At 38.6% G+C, this 20,985-nt stretch overlaps 1 protein-coding gene across 10 annotated transcripts in view; it reads right to left on the bottom strand.

Moving 5' to 3' along the window:
- The window catches only part of INPP4B (inositol polyphosphate-4-phosphatase type II B), an 834,661-nt gene that overhangs the window by 315,629 nt on the left and 498,047 nt on the right, over nt 1–20,985 (bottom strand). The gene's annotated exons all lie outside the window — the stretch shown is intronic.

Genomic DNA, 20,985 nt, shown 5'->3' with positions numbered 1-20,985 from the left:
CCAAGGTATAGGAGGGTCAAGAAATGCATGATGGCCCCATGAAGCACCAGAGAATGTAGCCCCAGCAGTTGGTCTCCACCTTAGGGGGAAGAACAAGGAAGGGAACAAAGACTGCATTTACCCAGGACCCCCTGAGAGACAGGGCCAGGAGTATTGCCAATGACTGAACAAGGACTCTGGAAGAAGAGGAAAGAAGCCAATAGTAGAAACCGAGTGAGAGCAGGAGTGAGAAGGGGGCTGAACATGGTCAGCTCTCTCTCTCCTGCCATGCTCCAAGCTCTAGAAGAGATTTACATCGGCTGGACTCCATGCAAAGCTGAAAAAAAGAATGCTCAGATCCTGAGGTAGGTGAGGCATGCACAGGACAGAGAAGTGTAGAGAATGATTGTGGGATGGTGTGGGGCAACACAGGCAGAGCAAATAAAATAACCAGCTGATTTGTTCAAAGGGAGTTTAGAATACAGTCAATCACTTTTGTTCATCCATAGTTTGAGGTTTCAAAAATCTGTTTTACATTTAAGTGAGATACAATGTTGAACATAGAAAAATTTGGAAGTTTTGGAAGAATATTTTAGAATACTCTAGTCCTGGGATGCCTGGGTGACTCAGTCAGTTAAATGTCTGCCTTCGGCTCACGTTATGATCCCACGGTCTTGGAATAGAGTCCTGCATGGGCTCCTTGCTCAGTATAGAGCCTGCTTTTCCCTCTGCCTTCTACTCCCCTTGCTTGTGCTCTCTCTGACAAATAAATAAGTGAAATCTTAAATAAATAAATAAATACAAGACTCTAATCCTCAGAGTATCTGACATCCTGACATGACCAGTCCACCTCACGAATCATCAATTAAAGAAATAAATGCCAGACATAAGCTTCCTATTGCCTGGTGCTACTCAAAACAGGACGATAGCTCTAAACCTCTTCAGTATAAAAGACATGTTCTTTTCCCTAACTCAGTCCTGAAAAATCTTACCTCCATCTTTCTTTGTTTTTAGAAAACAAATTTGTTACATGTTAGACACTCAAATGACAAAGTATTCTACAGGCCTTTGGTGACTCAGGAAACAGATAGGAGGAAATATAAAGAGCTAGAAAAATGTAATGGATAATTTAGATTAAGTGAAATATTTTTATTAAGAACAAGTGATGATCGGGGTGCCTGGGTGGCTCAGTGGGTTAAAGTCTCTGCCTTCAGCTCAGGTCATGATCCCAGGGTTCTGGGGTCGAGCCCCACATCGGCCTCTCTGCTCAGCAGGGAGCCTGCTTCCTCCTCTCTCTCTCTGCCTGCCTCTCTGCCTACTTGTGATCTCTGCCTGTCAAATAAATAAAATCTTAAAAAAAAAAAAAAAGAACAAGTGATGATAAAGCGCATTTAGCATTAGGGAAATGAGAGTGAATTATTAGGCATGGACAGATTTACCCTAAATAATGACATCGTCACAGTTCTGTTAAGGAAGATCTGGTGAACAGAATGGAATGTTAAGTAAGAGCTGTATTATTGGAGGACTGGGAGATTTGTCTTGATTATTGACACTTGGCTATGAACAGGTCCTTCCCAATAATACGTGCCTTTTGCAGTATCATTGAAATGCTTGGAATTGATATCCATGCTTTCCTTCACTAGTCAACTGCTTATTCTCATTTCTCACAACCCCATTTAAGAGAGGGACTGCATTTTTGATATAAAGGAAAAAAACATGAAGGCTTTGCCAGTGGGCAAATGAGCAAAGCTATGGTTCTTTCCACAAATGAGTAGATAATGAAAATAAAGGGGCATAGCATGTTATAGGGGCTCTCCTCTGAGGATGCTAGTTGCACTTCTATCTCACAGGAACAAGGAGCACAGAATATTCCCCTGGGCATCATGTAAGGATTCTGGTCATGCTGGCTGCTTGCCTGCACCAGTTTATGTTGTGAGGTTTGATTCTCTGGGGAGAGTTGTATATGTCAGAGGATATAAAGGGAGATGCAGAAAAAATAATTCCTCTGATAGCCTCACATTGGCTACAAATATTAGCTCTTAATTATAATCCAGACATAATAAAATAAGAGAAATTTATTTTAGGTGATTCCACCTAAATAGAAATCATCATAGAAATGCAAAATTCAGTTTGTACCTGGCCAATTACATCGCAGGTCTTTACAATTAACATGGTCTTATAATTAGTTGGGAACAATTTCATGAGTAGCAGCTGAGTAAGCCAATAATTTATAGTGGTAAAAGATACTATAAAAGCACATTCAGAAATAAAAAGAACAAAAAGAACATGCACAAGGATGTTAAGAAGGTTAGGGGGATTTAAAAACAAAACAGAAAACCAAAACAAACAAACAAAAAAAATAAAGCTCTGTTGTTGATTTTCACTTCTAGATGGTGTCCTTGACCCCTGCAGCATCCTTGTGCCACGGCAGATTATCATTCGAACCAATGTTATCTGAAACATATTAATGGACAACCTAGAATTCTTAATTCAGAGAAGGATAAGGGTATGGATGCAGTAGATGTGAATTAAATAAAAACAAAACAAAACAAAAAACTCAAAAACTTTGGAACAATCCTTAAACCAACAATACTCATTAACACAAGAATTCTTGTCTATGTTTTCTCTCAGGGAAAATGCTAACTGGACAACTGATAATCTTCCACACTAACCTTTTCTTTTGAATCTCTGTGAGAAAACTCTGTTCACAGTATGCTTTTACCAATTCCCTGGTTTTGATCTCAGTAAATGCTCTACGTTCTTCTTGTGTCACATGAGACCCCCAGAGGAGATAGGTTTTGTGTTTTTTTCCCCTGATTTCTTATCATAAAATAGAATTATCTTTATTTAGAATACTTCTAATTTGCTTCCCCAGGATGCATATCCTATACCTTTTCACTGAGTCACATGTTAGGTTAGTTGGTCCATAGATATTCCTATATTAAGGGAGGAGGTCTGGTTTGACTCCATTACATTCTTTTTTCTTCAGTTGTTTCCATTCACAACCAGAAATGTAAGCTCAATAGCTTTTGTATGATTTTTAAAATATATTTTCTAAGATTGTATTTATTTATTTGAGAAAGAGAGAGTGAAAGTATGGTGGGGTAGAGGGAGAAGAAGAAGAAGAAGCAGACTCCCTGCTGAGCAGGGAGCCAGACATAGGACTCAATCCCAGGACCCTGGGATCATGAGCTAAAGGCAGATGCTTAACTGACTAAGCCATCCAGATGCCCCAGCTTTTGTGTGATTAATAACTGCATAATTTTTTCCCACCTTGTCTCAAGTAGTTTAAAGATACAGGAGTGACCTTTCTTTAGCACACAATCTCTCAGAACTTCCTCTAATTCTCAACTTGGCTTCATGTAAAATTTCTAACAGATATTGTCAAATACTGAAGGACAGGGATGAAAATAATTACATATGTGGAAGCTTGGTGTGCCAGGAACTCTGCTAAGGGCCCAATACGACTAATTCAACACCCTTAACCTATGAGGAGGGTTCTCTTCCTATCTCTATTTCACAAAAGAGGAAACTAAAGCTTTAGTGATGTTACTTAAGATGTGTAAGGTCATATGGTTGGTAACTGGTGGTGTCAGAATTCACACACAGATCTGCTTGCCATAATGGCTTGTCTTTTTAACCTTATGTTCTTCTGCCCCCGATTAACATGTAATAGCAAATCTCCTCCAATCACCCTATAGACGCTCCATGCAGGGTTTGAGACTCTACGCCAGGTTCATAGTCCTGTCACTACAATAGGGTTAGAGGTCTACACCTGTTTGGCAGTTCTATGTAGTTTATGTATTTGGACAGATCCCAGTGTGTCCTCTGGATTGGCGGGGAGGGGGTATGGTTTGAGTCCTTTATGAGTTTTATCCTAGGCCAGATACAGTAAACCAGCATAACAGAAAACAGAGGGTTGGAGAAAACTGCATGCCAGGCCCACTGATGGACAAGTAAGAAGCCCACCACACTGCATTTCTGTCCCTCCATACCAAAATACCCAAACATACAAAAATCTCACCACTATATGAAGTAACCCCTCTCCTAAGCTATGTTGCTTTGCAACCACATGAGACCAAGTGGTAGAAAAACTTTATAAATGAAAAATAACCCATGCAAAAGAGGTCACTGTCTTTGCTTCTGGATTTAATTCTTCTCTCAATACATCTTCCAACTAACAGTGTAAAATTAAGTTATAATTATAATAATAAATGGCTTAGTATCAAGTGATTATTCTCCTCTGTATTGTTTGGTAAAAGGTTTATTTATTTATCTTAGAGAGACAGAGAGAACACAGAAGCAGAGAAAGGGACAGAGGGGCAGGAGAGGCAGAGAGAGAATCCTGAGCAGACTCCCCACTGAGAGCAGAGTCTGATGCGGGGCTAGATCTCACAATCTTGAGATCATGACCTGAGTCAAATCAAGAGTCTAATGCTTAACTAAGCCACCCAGGAGCCCCCTCTCTTCTGTATCTCTATTTTTTTTTTAAGATTTTATTTATTTATTTGACAGAGAGAGATCACAAGTAGGCAGAGAAGCAGGCAGAGAGAGAGAGAGGAGGAAGCAGGCTCTCTGCGGAGCAGAGAGCCCGATGCAGGACTCGATCCCAGGACCCTGAGATCATGACCTGAGCTGAAGGCAGTGGCTTAACCCACTGAGCCACTCAGGTGCCCTGTATCTCTAATTTTAAACATTGACTTAAATTCTGGTATTTTTAATAATACCATCATCAAATTAAATTCAGTTGGCTTTGGTATCTCAAAACCAAATAATAATGTCCTTCTTTTCCAAAATTCAACATTTTGGACAATAATATCTTTATTCTTTAATCACAAAATATTAGTAATTAATGTCTTTTTCCTTCATGTTCTGTATAATAATAACTGATGTCTATAAAGTATGTAAACATTTATCCAAAAAAAAGTTGTACATATTTATTTGTTCATTCAAAAAACCCCATAATATGAGAAAATGAAGTTACGGAGTGATAAAAGATAGTACCAGCAATTCAACAGGCATACAATTTAGTTAGAATGACATCATATATAACAACATAAACAAAAACAAAAAACAAGGAATTGCCGGAATGTATGTTTGTACAAATTCTCATTAAATCAGAGAAAATTATGACCTAAATAAGTGGAAAAGGACATCAAGGAATGTTTTCTAAGTTTCACAGGAAAAATAGGGAGGGAGCATAAGAAGAGAATTGGTGAAAGGAAAAAGGGTGACTACAAAGGAATAGAGACATGATAGGATATCCAATGAGCCAAGAAAAACAAACCTGCAGAGGAAATATGGGAAAACAAGCCTCAAGGTGATTGTAGGAAAGAGAAAAAAAAAAAAAAAAAAAAAGACATTTACTAAGGTAATAAGCTGGGGGTTGCTTCAAGAAGAGACTTGGATGCCAGGCTAAGACCAGCTTGGACGTTCTCCGTGGGTGACAGTGAGAGAGAAAGGGGACGAGGGACAGGGAGCCAAAAGGAAGGAAAGATGGAAGGTAGGAGGAAAGGAAGGGAGAAAATAAAAGGAAAAAGTGGAGGAAACAGTAGAGGATGTCAGTACCTCTAAGTCAGCACCTAAAGTCTCTAGGGGTTGTTCTTGCTGAAGCACGTCTAGATCCTGGTCCTTCAATATCAGCTGAACTCTCGGGGTTCTGATTTTTCCCCGTTCTTGGCCACATTCTCAGACAGCTTCTTTCCAAGAGACAACAAAACTGCTGAGAACCTCAGTTCACATCCTAAGAAGGAGGGTTTCTTCCTCCAATGCTTCCGAGAAAAACATAATCCCGGTAGATAAGGTAATGTCTCATTGCTCTGGCTGAGGTCAAATGCCAAGAAAACGCATGATGGAACACATTGATAGATCAACAGAAATAGACATATTGAACACTTAGACAATATTGCAGCTTACATTTGTTCTGTCATTTATACCTCCTTTCAGAAATGAAAAGACCTGATACCAGGCCTAAATGTTAAGGTCACTGACAGCCAATACTCAAACCCAATACTCAAATCCCCAATGTCTGCCTTCATCACAATCAATTACCAGCCTGGGACAGCGTCCAGCAGGATGCTTTGAAAAATTACTCCCTCTCACGAAGCACACTGATCTCTGTGAGATGAGTCCCCACTGAGTTTGTCTAGAGTTCTAAAGTCTCTTTTAGATTTTCCTTAAAAATAAATCACCTTGACAAAAGTAGTTCAGACTCTGAATAGATTCCCCAAGACTTACATCTACATAATAATGCTGTGCATTAAAGAAAAGGAAAGATGAAAAATACGATAAAAGCAGCAAATATCACTTGGGTTTGGTTCTGAGCTGGAAAAGTGTCCAGAGGCCTGAGAGGCATTTCAGTGAAAGGCGGGTTTCCCTTCCCAAGTCCTTACTCTGTTTCCAGTATGACTTCTGACAGTCAGCAGGAAAGTGTGTCTCTGTCTGAGCAGCTTGACGTATTCTCCAGGACAAAAACTAAGGCTGACAACATCCTTCCCATTCCAATTGTCAGCAAAAGTGTTTCCTCTCCAGGAAAAAGTATTAGCTCAATCTTCTGGTATTGGAAGTGAATACCTGAGTATCTTTACCACGCTGAATCCTGCTTCCTTGATAGTACCACAAACAGTATCTCACAAGACAGCTTAGGTAGATTTTATCTGAATCTTGGCCCTGAACCAAGGACTTAGCCTCTGTCTCTGCCTACAAATAAATAAATACAAGGACATGCGGTGCACTTTTCTTCCGGACTTGAAATACAGAGGGTTTTAAACTGAATCATTTATTTTCTTTGCCAAAAGAAGGATCAGTTTCAAATAGCCGTAGGCTTTAACAATTACTATTTTGAAAATCTGACACTGTGTTATGCAGCATAGTGGAAAGAGCTCTGATTGAAGAGCCAAGACCTGTATGTGTCATAAATTCTATTTTTGCATCTATATTGAATAGATTGGTGCCCTTTCATAAAGCAGAAAGTGTTTGAGAAGATGAATAGAGTAACAACGTTTGACCTTTTAAGGTTCTGAAAGCCTAAGAACATAAATCTCAAATGCTTAGAGAAAAATACATTTTAGTGAAATTGTTCGAATTGCTCCCTTTGAGACCTAATATATACATGTAAAAACATTCTTATGGTAAAATATAATAGGTATCTAGACAATAAGTATCATTTACCATGCTATGTATGGACATTTAAAATGTAGTGATTAAGAAGGGCACAGACTAGAGCTAAATGTTTTGGTTCCTATCCAAGCACTTCTACTTCCAAGTTTTGGCTCTCTCTGTGCCTCAGTTTTCTCACTTGGAAGATGGGAGACTCTACTAACAGTATCTATCTCCCTGTGTTTTGTGAAGATTAAATAAGTAAATATATGAAGCCTAGAGAACAGTGTGTGATACAAAGTAGTGCTATGAAGGGATTGTTGTTATGATGAGGATGAGGATGATTACATATAATTACAAAATATAACAACATATTTAAACATAAGCATGTAAGCTAAAGATTCTTTTAGGAAACACCATCTTTTATTATATTCCAAGTTGAGAATCTTTCTGCAGTCATTGTTAAAGAAAACAAACAACAAAAAAAAATGTAAAATGAAAATGATCCTAAAGTTCGTTATGGGAGTTCCTGGGTGGCTCAGTGGGTTAAAACCTCTGTCTTCAGCTCAGGTCATGATCCCAGAGTCCTGGGATCAAGCCCCGCATCGGGCTCTCTGCTCAGCAGGGAGCCTGCTTCCCTTCCTCTCTCTCTTCCTGCCTCTCTGCTTACTTGTGATCTCTGTCTGTCAAATAAATAAATAAATAAATCTTTAAAGTTTCTTATGGTGTTGAAATATAAACATCATCATTATCATCATGATAATATTAAAAACAACAGCCACAGCAGTGAGCAGGCAGTGAGTGGTGACTGTATGTCAGGCACTGTGCTAGATTTACAGCGATCACCTCATTTCATGTTTATAACCACACTGTGTCATATTTATCATTATCACCATTTCATGTGTTTAATGAACTGAAACCAAGAATGATGAAGTGACTGCTCATGCTTACAGAATTAATAGGCTTTAGAGCCTGGAAATAAGCCCTGCTTCAGATGGGTATAGCTCACAATCCTTCCCATAATCTCAGACTATTGTTCCAAACAAAGATACACTTTTCATCCTAACATTCTTTTTCTTATAATTTTTTGCAATTATCTGGATTTCTTAGCAAAACTCATTTGGGTAAACATTTTGGAAGACATAGAATAAAGACTGAAAAAACAAAAACAAAAAAGGACTTGCACTATTTTTGAGACGGTATGGTGAAAGAGCATATAAACCAGAATTGAATGTAATTTCGTATATATTCTTTCTCTTGTTCTTCCATACAATTGTCTTTTATTATAATTCTTTTGGATTCCTGCATCTTGTCAAACTAATTAAAGTAATCTTTATTGATATTGTTATAAACATCAAAAAGTGTTTAGACGGTACTCATGTTCCTTAAGGAAGTCATATCAAGGGTGATTTTCACATAACAATTCAATTCCCATCAGAATCTCCAAATGCATCAAAAAAATAATTCTCAAATCTACTTGTTACCGGAGAAGCCAAGCATTCCATTATTTCTCACTTGGTAAACTGATCCAAGAAACGGATTGTTATAAACATACTGCTACAGAGGAAATTTTCTAATTAAATATAATAATAATAATAATTCAGGAATTTCAGGTAAAGGCAAGACAAATTACCAAGCAATCTCCAGCTCTCTGTTCTGGAGCCTCCCATTACCCACTACCCCAGAATTCCTGGGGACTCCCACAGCTTGTTTGGGTGGCCTAGATCTCTACAAATGTGTTCAGTTCACCCTGAACTAATCTCTTCCTGTATATCCACTCATACTCCTTCTCTCTTTCTTGTTTTGCTAAGCAGTATTGATACAGCATCAGCATTCACATACCCCTTAATCCCTTGGACTCTGGCTTTTTCTCAGCACCTAACTATTTTCTAAAAGGCTAGTGACCTCCTAACCACTAAATTCAGTAGTCTTTCTTCATATTCCTTAATATCTCTGTAGATTTAGGCAACATTGACCCCCATCTCCATCTTAAAAGTTGCCCCCTAATTTGGTTTTTGGATATTGCACTAACTGGTTCCCTTCATTTTTTCCCCCCATATTGCTTTTTACCTTTTCCCCCCTTTTTTATTTATGTAACACAAATTTATCCAGGAACAAACAGTGGATTAGAAATGGGGATAAACAGACAAATAAGATGGTCCCTATTTCAGCAGTTCACACTCTAAACAGAGCTAGACCTATAAACAGAAGATTTTGGTACTGAGGGATAAGGCTTTTTTTAAAAGATTTTTTAATTTACATATTTATTTGAGAAAGAGAGAGCAGGGGAGGAGCAGAGACAAAATCTCAAAGCAGAGCCTGTACTGAGTCCAGAGCACAAAGTAGGGCTCGATCTCAAGACTCTGAGATCAAGACCCGAGCCAAAATCAAGAGCCAGCTGCTCAAACAACCGAGCCACCAGGCGCCCCACATGGTAAGTCTTATATTAGAGTACTGACTCCCAAAGAATGACCAGAGGACCAACAGCAGCAACATCACATGGGCACGTGTGAGAAATTCAGCTTTGTGGTCTGCAGCCCACATCTACCAAAGCAGAAAGCTAAGGTAGTTTTTGTTGCTGTTGTTATTGTTGTTTTAACCGTGGTAAAAAAGAAAAAAGAAAAAAAAAAATATATATATATATACATATAACATTAATCATCTGTACCATATTTAAGTGTACAGTTCAGTAGTGTTAAGTATATTCACAGTTTTGTGAAACAGATCTCCAAAACTTTTTCGTTGTGCAAAGCTGAAACTCCACAATCATTAAACAAGAGCTTCCCTTTTCCCTCTCCTGCCAGCTCTGGTAACCACTATTCTACTTCCTGTTTCTATGAATTTGAATGTTTTAGATACCTCCCACATGTGGGCTCACAGAATTTGCCTTTTTGTGACCTTCTTATGTCATGTAGCACAATGTTGTCAAGGTTCTCCATTATACCATTTGATGGGATTTTTTTCTTCCTTTTTCAGGCTGAATGATATTCTATTATACATAAATGCCTCATTTTGTTTATCCTCTCATCCACTGATAAACATTTAGTTTGCTCTCACCTCCTGGCTATTAAGAAAGGTGCTGCTTTGAACATGGGTATGCAAATATCTCTTTGAGACCCTGATTTCAATTTTTTTGAAAATTTTGGAAACAAGAAACAGGATTGCTGGATCATATGATAATTCTATTTGCAATTTTTTGAGGAACCTCCATACTGTTTCCCATAGCAGTTTCACTGTTTTTCATTTCTACCAAGAGTGCACAAGTGTTCCAATTTCTCCACATCTTAGCCATGGAGAAATAACACTTATTGTTTTCTGTTTTTGTTTTTGTTTTTAATTTTTAAAATTGATCTATTTGTTTGTTGTTTATTTATTTGTTTTTACATTAGCCATTCTCACAGGTGAGAGGTTACTTTTCACCTTTTCATTTTAAGATTTATTTATTTATGAGATAGAGGGAGAGAGGGAGAGCATCCAAGTTGGGGAGGAGCAGAGGGAGAGAATCTGAAGCAGACTCCCTGCTGAGCCCAATGCAGGGATGCAGGGCTTGATCCCACCACCCACAGGATCATCACCTGAGCCAAAGCCAAAACCAAGATGGATGCTCAAATGACTGAGCCGCCTGCTCTTCACCTTTTTACTGAGATCAACGCTCCTCCACGTTGGTATTCCCCAAGTTTCTGACTTTGTTCATTTTCTCCCTTGCTTCTCTCCTTCTCAAAGATCACTTCTGTAAGGATGCCTTTCAAATCTTTCTTCCAAATCTTGTGGTTACTTGCCTAATTCAAAAGTCATTTCCCAGTTGCCTCTTTCTTTCACATTCCAATACAAAAAGTTTGGAAGAACAGATGCTTGCTTTATCAGAATCCCTTGCTATATTACGGAAACCGTAAGATACAATTCTAGTCAAGGAGATCCAAGAAAGAGTCTGGATCAGAGTTGGTCCCCTAATGTAAAAGAGACAGAATCCGATATACTACACCTTTTCCATTTGCTGTGAGAGGAAAAAAAAAAAAAAAGGAATAATTATTTAAGCTACTGTTAGGCAGATGCTTCTAGACAATACAGATCTTGTCATTTTCCCTTAATTCTATGCACCTTTTTCCAAACGCTTGTTTAGATATTTCCACATGGGATAGCCCATCTGTCAAATTTATCATAACAAATATCAAATTGATATAAAGAAGCCCATGTATTCATCATCTCTTTAAGCTTTCTTAATACATGCAACCTTTTACAGAATAAGCATAAAAATATTTAAGTGAATTAATAAATTGTGACACAACTAAACATAGGATAGCAAATAATCTGTGGGAACTTTTAATTAGAGGAAACAGCATTAAAATACATAGCTCTTCCCCTTACTTGTCTATTCTTTTTTTTTTTTTTTTTAAATAATTTTTTTATTTTTTATAAACATATATTTTTATCCCCAGGGGTACAGGTCTGTGAATCACCAGGTTTACACACTTCACAGCACTCACCAAATCACATGCCCTCCCCAATGTCCATAATCCCAACCCCTTCTCCCAAACCCCCTCCCCTCGGCAACCCTCAGTTTGTTTTGTGAGATTAAAAGTCACTTATGGTTTGTCTCCCTCCCAATCCCATCCTGTTTCATTTATTCTTCTTCTACCCACTTAAGCCTCCATGTTGCATCACCACTTCCTCATATCAGGGAGATCATATGATAGTTGTCTTTCTCTGCTTGACTTATTTCGCTAAGCATGGAACTAGAGCGTATCTTACTTGTCTATTCTTATCTTGACATTATCAGCATCCTAGGATAACATCTCATGATGACGATATGGCTTAGCTCCTCTTGGACGTCCAGTTCTTCAACACTGAAGACTTGCATTCTGTAACCCAGCTAACCTGAGATAAGTACCAAAGAGACTATCATAAATGGTCATAGCTATTCCACAGCAACCTAAGGTATGCTTATCCAAATAGAAATGAGCAATCATAAAGCCATCAGGGCATTTTACACCATGAGCAAGATGCATTATCCAAGGTAGTTAGTCCAGAGATGCACACTGCCTTCAAACCTCTCCTTTTTTCCTTTATTGAAGGTCTACTTAAAGAGGCACTAACCACACTTATAAATGTGATTATCTTCAGCAGTAGATGGATTGAAAGTCATCATCAAACTTAATTTACTGGAAGAGTTAGGGACCTTAATATCATTCCTGAGAAACTTCCTACAGTCCAATGGATTCAACAGCAGAAGACTTAGATTCTGGTGATTTTAATGTGACCCTCAGCAAATTGTTTAAATTTACTTTCCAGCTCCCTGACACAACAGGGCCCTGTGTAACACAACAGGATTCCTAGGAAGATCAAATGTGATACGGTATGGACAAATTCTTCGTAATCTTGGCTTTATGTCATTTATGTGTTCTTTACTTTCTGTGATGTCCCCAAAAGAATTAGCACTATTATAAAGAGGAAGTGATATGTGTTGCTAGGATTAAGTAAAATCATTCTCTTCTTTAATCTGCCATCTAGGAACACCACTCGTAGTTTGTTCTGATGCTTAATTAATAAATAACACTCAAAACTTTCCTTCTATCTTTGATGTTTCTGAGAGTCTAAATAGTTAAACCATTTCCCTATTAAAAAAAAAAAAAAACTTTTTTCACAATTTTTGGGTGGTTGTGGCCTCAGAAGTTCTTCAAACAATCTCATCTAGTTAAGCATTCATGAATTTCCTGAGGTCAGGCTAGAGAAGAAACATTCTGCTAATCTTTTGTCTAACAAATGTCGTTAGAAGGAAAATGAAGTAAGTTTGTGAGGAAGGTGGAAAAGAATTCTTTATCCGCTGCTTTTTACTTGCTGCTCCATCCAAGGTCAAAGAATCCTATAAAAGCCTTTCTTTTTAGGCAGTTTGAATGATGTCTCAAAAATCAAACCAGATGATGACTCAGAGTTGGAAGAATGAAAAAGAGGGACAAGGTGATTCTCTGGTCAGCCCATTAGGTATAAGTATGACTTGGAAAGTGAATCTTAAAGAAGAGGGTTTTTCCTCTCTCATATTCTTTCTGACAGTGGTTTCAGAAGACAGACCCATAAGTGCACCGCTATTTGTAACTCTTAAATCAGAAAGAGAATCAGGTATCAAAATGACTGCAATGGAAAATATGGGCATGCCTCTGCAGTAATCATCTTCTTCAGTTTTTCTCCCCTTTGGAAAGACACACTCACTCAGGAAATGAATGCTGGAGTATCAAACTGCAGAGTGCCAGATTAATAAAATGCTAAAATAACAACAGAGAAAATAGATTCTTATTTACTGCTGTTGATGTGTTCAAACTGAAACATGGCTGGTGCACAGCACTGGCTTTGTACCCAGCCACAAACCACCAGACAAGAACCACCGGGATATCCAGACCAATCAGTTCACTGGAAACATGGCTAACCTTGGGGAGTCTGATACCATGAAACCGCCAGTCCTTCTCCTGGAAATACATCAATGTCCCCCAAGAAAGAATGCCCTGAGGGCAAGAATAATAACTGAATAATATCTGCAGTAAATGAGGACGGTACTTACATTTCGACTACTATTTTCATTCCCAAAGCACTTTTACGTGTGTTAGTCTATTTTCATTCCAATAGCAGACAGACCAGGACTTATCATCATTTTATGGCTGGGGAAACTGAGCCCTCAAATGGGTAACTTGTCTAAAGCTGCAGACTAAGTAGCAGATCTGAGATTAGAGCTTCCGGTTTTTTGCTCTCAGTGTGTCATCCCATTTGAGAAGGAATCTTTGCGGGGTCAAAGGGTTATATATACATATATATTTTAAGATTTCATTTATTTGCTTGACAGAGAGAGAGGTTGCAAGTAGGCAACCTGCAAGATGCAGGCAGAGAGAGAGAGGAAGGAAGCAGGCTCCCTGCTGAGCAGAGATGCTGATGCAGGGCTCGATCCCAGGACCCTGAGATCATGACCTGGGCCAAAGGCAGAGGCTTAACCCACTGAGCCACCCAGGTGCCCCAATATACTAAAAAAAAAAAAAAAAAAAAAAGATGTATTTATTTGAGAGAAAGAGAGAACGCACAAGCAGGGGTGGGGAGGGGCAGAGGGAGAGGGAGAATCTCAAGCAGACTCCCTATTGAGTGTACAGCCCCCCACGGGGCTCCATCCTAAAACCTGAGATCATGACCTGAGCTCAAACCAAGAGTCAGCCGTTTAACCAACTGAGCCACCCAGGTGCCCTAAAGTGTTGTATTCTTGATGCCCCGTTTGAAATGTTCTCGCTATAATTCTTTCCAACACTCTGTGCACATCATTTTTCCCATAATAGCATTCAGAAATCTTCTTTTTATAGCCACTGATGGGGTTTTCAGATGCGTCTTACACTTTATTGCAGTTCATCTACGGTTTGGCATTGTCTTTTTTTCAGATACTTCTCCAGATTAATAGTTCAAGGTCAAGGAAGCTAGTGCCCAGGGAACGTCAGTACTGTACATATATGCTAGAGAAAGCAGAATGGAGAAGGCACTGAAGCAGAATCTGAAAGATACGCTTCTGCCTTTAAACTGGCACTAACCAGGGGCGCCTGGGTGGTGCAGTCCTTAAGCATCCCAGGTCAAGGGCCCAGGGTCCTGGGATCAAGCCCCACATCTGGCTCCCTGCTCAGCGGGAAGCCTGCTTCTCCCTGTCCCACTCGCCCTGCTTGTGTTCTCTCGCTCACTGAGTCTCTTCCTGTCAAAAAAAAAAAAAAAATTTTTTTTTTTAAACAAAAAAACAACAAACCTACACTAACTAGAAAGTTTCCATTTACAAAGAGAGGAAAATTTCTCTGAATACTAACATTGCCTTAAGGATATTTTTGGCTTCTTTCCTTTTTTTGGCAACAAATGAACTTGATCCTGGAATTTAAAGTTTAAAGCCTTACTTAATGTTTAAAGCCCTGAATTACTCAGTGGACATATTCATATTCATATTCAAAATTTGGGTATATGTATGTGTAAATATATATATATATATATATATATATGTATATATATATATATATATATGCAGTTGTCTAGAGTTTCTGTCATGAGGCCTCCATTTGTTTCTGAAATAGTCTGAGGCCAGAGTAAGCTGCTATGTACAATTCACTATACCTCAACTTAAATTCAGGAATGAAAAGCAAAGGTATAACATATAATATATCAAATGCTCTGAATGGGGGCTGGCTGCAGGTTGAGGTGGGTGATCCCTCGTTCATGTCCAGTACAGATCCTCTTGGGAAAATGCTTTCAGACATTTTAAACCACTAATATGACTATCACTGTTCTTTTCATAAAACCAAAATAGCAATTAAAAAATATCAGAATATTTAAAACTGTAAATATCCCTACAGATCCCATATCTGATTAAACAAATATCCATAGTGTCTTCCAAAGGCTGCTTCCTCTATCATGCTTAAAAACTACAACGCCAGTTTGTATGAAAGACCAATAACTGAGTGAATTCACACACCGAATTCCAGAGGACGTGGTATAAGGAACAGCTGCCACCTTAACATTTGGCTCCAACTTCAATGAGCACATCTTAGAGGACAGCTTGACTTAATGCCATGAAACCTAAGTAACCTGGCTCATGGCAACATGAGAAGAAAATCTTTGTGGTGTAGAAACAGATGTCCCTTAACAGTGTTCAGGATGTGACATCACCTTCTGCTTTGGTGTACATGACTCCTCTTGGTAAGTTTAAAAATAATTTTCACGTGAATTTAAATACCAGCCTGAACTTAGTTGTAATTATTCCATTCAGATGGCTCTAAGGAAAACCTACGTTTCTTTAGAATTTCCTTTTGTTCCTGCTGGGCTGCCTATATAAACTTAAGGTAATTAAAAGCTATTCCTAGCTAAAGAGGTCTAACTTTTTAAATCACTAGTTTCTGCTCCTTTCTCAACAGAAGAAATGTTTTGGCAACACGTCACATCTCAGCCCTGCAAAACCAAGAGAGAATGGGAAGCTGAAACCAGACACGTGTCCTCAGTGCCCAGGTCTGTCTGCTTCTGGGGTGGCCCTCCGCAGATGGAGCATTCACTAAGCCTCCCCATGCACATCAGCTGGGCCAAGAGCGCTGCCCCCTGAACGAGATGGGGCAGACCAGCCACTAAAGGCTTGAGACACCGAACAAATGGTAACAACTGGGGGATACTTGAAAACTGTAGGACTGAGAGAAATAAACTGAAGCAGAAATAACTCCGTTCAGAGCCCAAGTTAGACTCACATATTGCAGCGGTCAGTAATCTTAGCAGGTAGAAGGATAAATGCTCCTAGGTTGACGTTGAACTACAAGTCACTGTACAGCTTACTGTCTCTAATGTAGCATGGGAAGCTTGTGCTTCCTCCTGAAACTGCAGGTCCTAGAGACGCCTATGAGTGCCCCCTCAGTTGTTTCGGGCAGTTCCCAGGGGGCTTCATCAAGTATTACAGATGATTGCCATTTTCCTCCTCTTCTGCTCTGACCTGGCTCAGTGATGTTCTCAGCTGCTTCCTCCATTCCACACAGGTGATCCCTGACGGTGGGTCCTTCCCATCTCCCCAGGCACTGAAGCCCCTGCCCTGTCCCCACCAGTCCTCCTCCAGGCTGCCCCTTGTTAATGACAGTTCCCTTTCCTCCAGGACCACCCATAGACCCGCTGCATTGACTCTCCAGGACGCAAAAGGAACACTCTTCTTAGGACAATCTATTTTGTGTAAAGTAATGGGAATGATGGTCAGTTTTGAAAGATGCATTTATTTTATTAAAAATAAGGAAAGCTTTCAGAAAATCCATTGACATGACTGTGTTGTAACTATTGTAATTCATGCTCTCTTTTCTCTCTTTCTTTCCTCTGCCCCCATCATCCGACCCCACCTCCCCCACCCAATCCACGGCCTTCGTTCTCCGGCATTTTCTACATACTCATGACAGTCATCCACAATTGTGTATTTCTTAAAGACAAAACCAACGCACACATGTATATAAAGGCATTTTTTATTATTAGGGTTTTTTTTTAATGGAATTATATTACACACCCTTTTTGGCATCTGCTGTTTTCAATTTCACAGTCCCTCCTGAACCTTCCAAGTCTGCTTTTAGAGCTCCGATTAATTACGACCACTTTTCCTAAGGTTTCCTAATATCCCTAGTTTGGACACACCAGAATTGATTCATTCGACATTCCACTACTGATAGGCATTCACCCTGTTTCCAATTTTTCACTATTTGAGCAAAGCGCAAACATCCTTTTCCATATATCCTCAAGGACAAGTCTTTTACTTCTAAGAGGTTAATAACCAGGAGTAACATTGCTAAATCAAAATGGACACTTACTTTCCATTTTTATAAATGCTGGAAGATTGTTTTTTTTTAAGTTATAAAATTTCACATTAAATCAGCAATGCATGACAGTACACTTTTTCCCACATCCCTGCCAGCAATGGTCTTTAACTTTTTTGTCAGTTTATGAGTAAAAATTGATGATCACATTGCTATCTTAATTTTGTGCTTCCAAGAAAATATAAAATGTTTCCAAGAACATTTTTTAACATGGGGCTCAATCCCAGGACCCTGAGATTATGACCTGAACCAAAGCCAGAGGCTTAACCCACTGAGCCACCCAGGAGCCCCACTAATACTTTTTGTATTAAACAATCCTTCCTTCTCGCCTGCTAAGTTGAACCATTTCATGGAGTTAATTATCATGTATCCTGGAATCTGCTCTTGGATGTTATATTCTCTCTTACTTCTCTGTTTGTTCATTCTTATAATCAAACCATATATATTTGACTGCAGTAGCGATATGTTTTGTTTTGATGCCTGATCAGGTAAATCTTACTATTTTTAAAATGTTCTTGGCTATCCTTGGATATTGATTTAATAAAGTAAATTTTAAGATCATTGTATCCAATCCCCCAAATCCTTCTCCTTAAGAATACTTGTATTTTATTTGAAATTATATTAAATTTATAAATTGAGTTTAGATCAGTTTTATGCTAATTATAATTTTTTTCTAACACAAGTTTTCCTATTGGTAATGATCTTATTTTATAGTCTTCAATAAGACTTTATACTTTTCTATGTAATTTTTTCTATAAAAGAAGGAAGCTATTGATTTTAAAATATGCTGATATTTTTTATAACCAACCAACTTATAAAATCATATTTGGTCTTTATGTAAAGTCTCTTGGGCTTTCTATATATTTTAGTCATATTAATAGAGAAATAGTTTTGCTTTTCACCTTCCAAATTTTATATAAGTAATATAATTTTCTCATTGTATTTTCTACTGTCTCCAAGAAAACGTTGAATGATAATGTTGAGAGTGGTTAATCTGGTGTTTAGTTGAAATGACTTTACCATTGCATTGTTTAGAACATTTATATTATCTTATCAGGATAGATTTTTATATTTCTATAATATAATCTATTTCCTTTTTATTAGATGTGGCCACTAGATTTATTAAATGCATCTTTAGCATCCATTAACAGAATCAAATGAGTTTTCTCCTTAAGTTATTAATAAAATGGATCTTTTTTAAAAAGATTTTATTCATTTATTTGACAGAGAGATACACAGCAAGAGAGGCAACACCAGCAGGGCAAGTGGGACATGAAGAAGCAGGCTTCCTGCTGAGCAGGGAGCCCAATGCAGGACTCGATTCCAAGACCCTGGGACCACGACCTGAGACAAAGGTAGATGCTTACCAACTGAGCCACCCAGGTGCCCCAATAAGATGGATCATGTTGATAGATATATTGATACTGAACCATTTTTGTTTTTTGAATCATATTTTTCTCTTTCCACACAGATGAACTCTACTGAATGCTATTTCAATAATTTATGTACCTTTGTTTTTAATTGAAATTTGGTTCTTGCTTTAAAAAAAAAAAAAAAAAAAAAACACTCATCAGATTTGGGTATTAAAGTGCACCCTAGGGGCGCCTGGGTGGCTCAGTGGTTTAAGCCTCTGCCTTCAGCTCAGGTCATGATCTCAGGGTCCTGGGATCGAGCCCCACATCCGGCTCTCTGCTCGGCGGGGAGCCTGCTTCCCTTCCTCTCTCTCTGCCTACTTGTGATCTCTTTCTGTCTATCAAATAAATAAATAAAAATCTTAAAAAAAAAAAAAATAAAGTGCACCCTATGTTGTAGGCTGTATTCTTAGATGAAACCTAATTGCCTAAATTTTCGCTCTCTTATGATGAGACATTAGAGAGCTTCCTAAAACTTCTGGGCAACACCCATCAAATAAGATTTATATAGACATGACTATATAGACATATGACTATATGCATTATGGACTCAATGCACTCAAACAAGAATTACCTGGCAACTCCCCCAACCACTCTTTCCAGTGATAGCTCATGCTCAAAAACTTACAAGAGTAAAAACTTAAAAGCCATTCTTGAATATTCAATGGAAGTAGGCCTCAGTCGAATAAGAGTCCATAAAGAAACACAGGGTAAATTATGTTTCTCTATGTTGTGACTAACATTAATTAAGTGTCCCAGCTTTGAAAAGAGAATGGAAAGTGGCCCCTACCTCATCATTTCTATTTTAATTGGAAAAAGGCAAATTAATTCTAGGTATTGTTGTGTTGTTGTTGTTTTCAACTAGGTTAAACAAAGTTTCTACAACTCACACATTTGTAGATAGCCAAGTGTGAAAATACTCAAAACACAGTTCTGCTGAGCTACATGAAATAAGGATGTGGGCCCTTTAGAGTCAAACAGCCACTCTGCGAAGGCCAAAGATTTTTTTAAGAAACATACTTTACTTCACGAGTCAATTTGTTTTCTTATTTCACTCTCAAAGAGCCAGTCTTTCTCCACGCCAACATCATTATTTTCTAATGGAAAGTAAGGAGGTATTGAATACTCTTTCCTCTATGGTGGGCGCTCAAACAAAAACAAAAACCAAACAAATCCCTGGACAGTTGATACAGAAGGAGTACTGTGCAAAGGCAGACAGTAGCACAGAGAGAAAACAGGAGTAAGAGAGAAAGGAAAACCGATGTAAAGGGTAGCATGGAGTGTAATGTACTTGCTATGTGAACAACAGAGGAGGGAAAAAGGTAGAGATGGAAATGCAAATATACAGAGAGTAGGATAAGTGCTAAAGGAAAGAACTTAAATTGGTAGTACTTCTGCTTCTCGTTAAGATGCAAAAACTTGCAAGAGAGACCGTGACCCCTATAGGAACACTAGGAAGTCAGATACACTACCCAATCAGTTTTTGCTAAACCCATCAGAAAACTGAGGGTGTAAATAAAGCAAAATAAAATGCAATCCAGGGAATGACAGGCCCTTCTTGGAGGAAGAAATGCCCATGGCCCTGTATTATTCCTGACTGAATAGCAGGGGGAAGACAATATTCCACAGACACCAGCCGGATTTGCAATAAACTTTTAATGATCACATTACCTGGCATGAGAGATCTGAATCCCGCGGAGCCCTAGGCGTAGCATGGGTCTTGCCCAACCACCTACTCCTTCCCACTGAAAGTCACATACTTAAGGAGTACATTTCAGTATGCAGGAGAGCTGAGAGAATCACCAATGCGCTGCACAGGGCTTTCTCCAATGTGAGGCAGAAGAGCAGAGGTTGATTCCCCCCACCCCCAGCCCACCCCCCAACGCACAGTAGGCTGAAGCTTGAGAAAGAGGTGAGACTGCTACAAAACGAAAATATTGCTAGGGGAATCCAAGGCTGTTTTAACTTACAGAGACAATTAATGTGATTCATTACATTAACAGAATAAATAAGAAAAACATTTGAGCATCTCAGTATATACCAAAAAAAGTCACTTGACTAAACTCAACACTATTCTTGATAAAAACTCACAGGAAATTGGGGATAGAGGGAAATCCCTCAATCTGAAAAAAGACATCTATGAAAAGCCTACAGTTAAGATCAGCTCT

The sequence above is a fragment of the Mustela lutreola genome, chromosome 1, assembly GCF_030435805.1.
Source record: "Mustela lutreola isolate mMusLut2 chromosome 1, mMusLut2.pri, whole genome shotgun sequence".
NCBI lineage: Eukaryota > Metazoa > Chordata > Mammalia > Carnivora > Mustelidae > Mustela > Mustela lutreola.
This window is presented reverse-complemented; position numbering and strand designations above follow the sequence as displayed.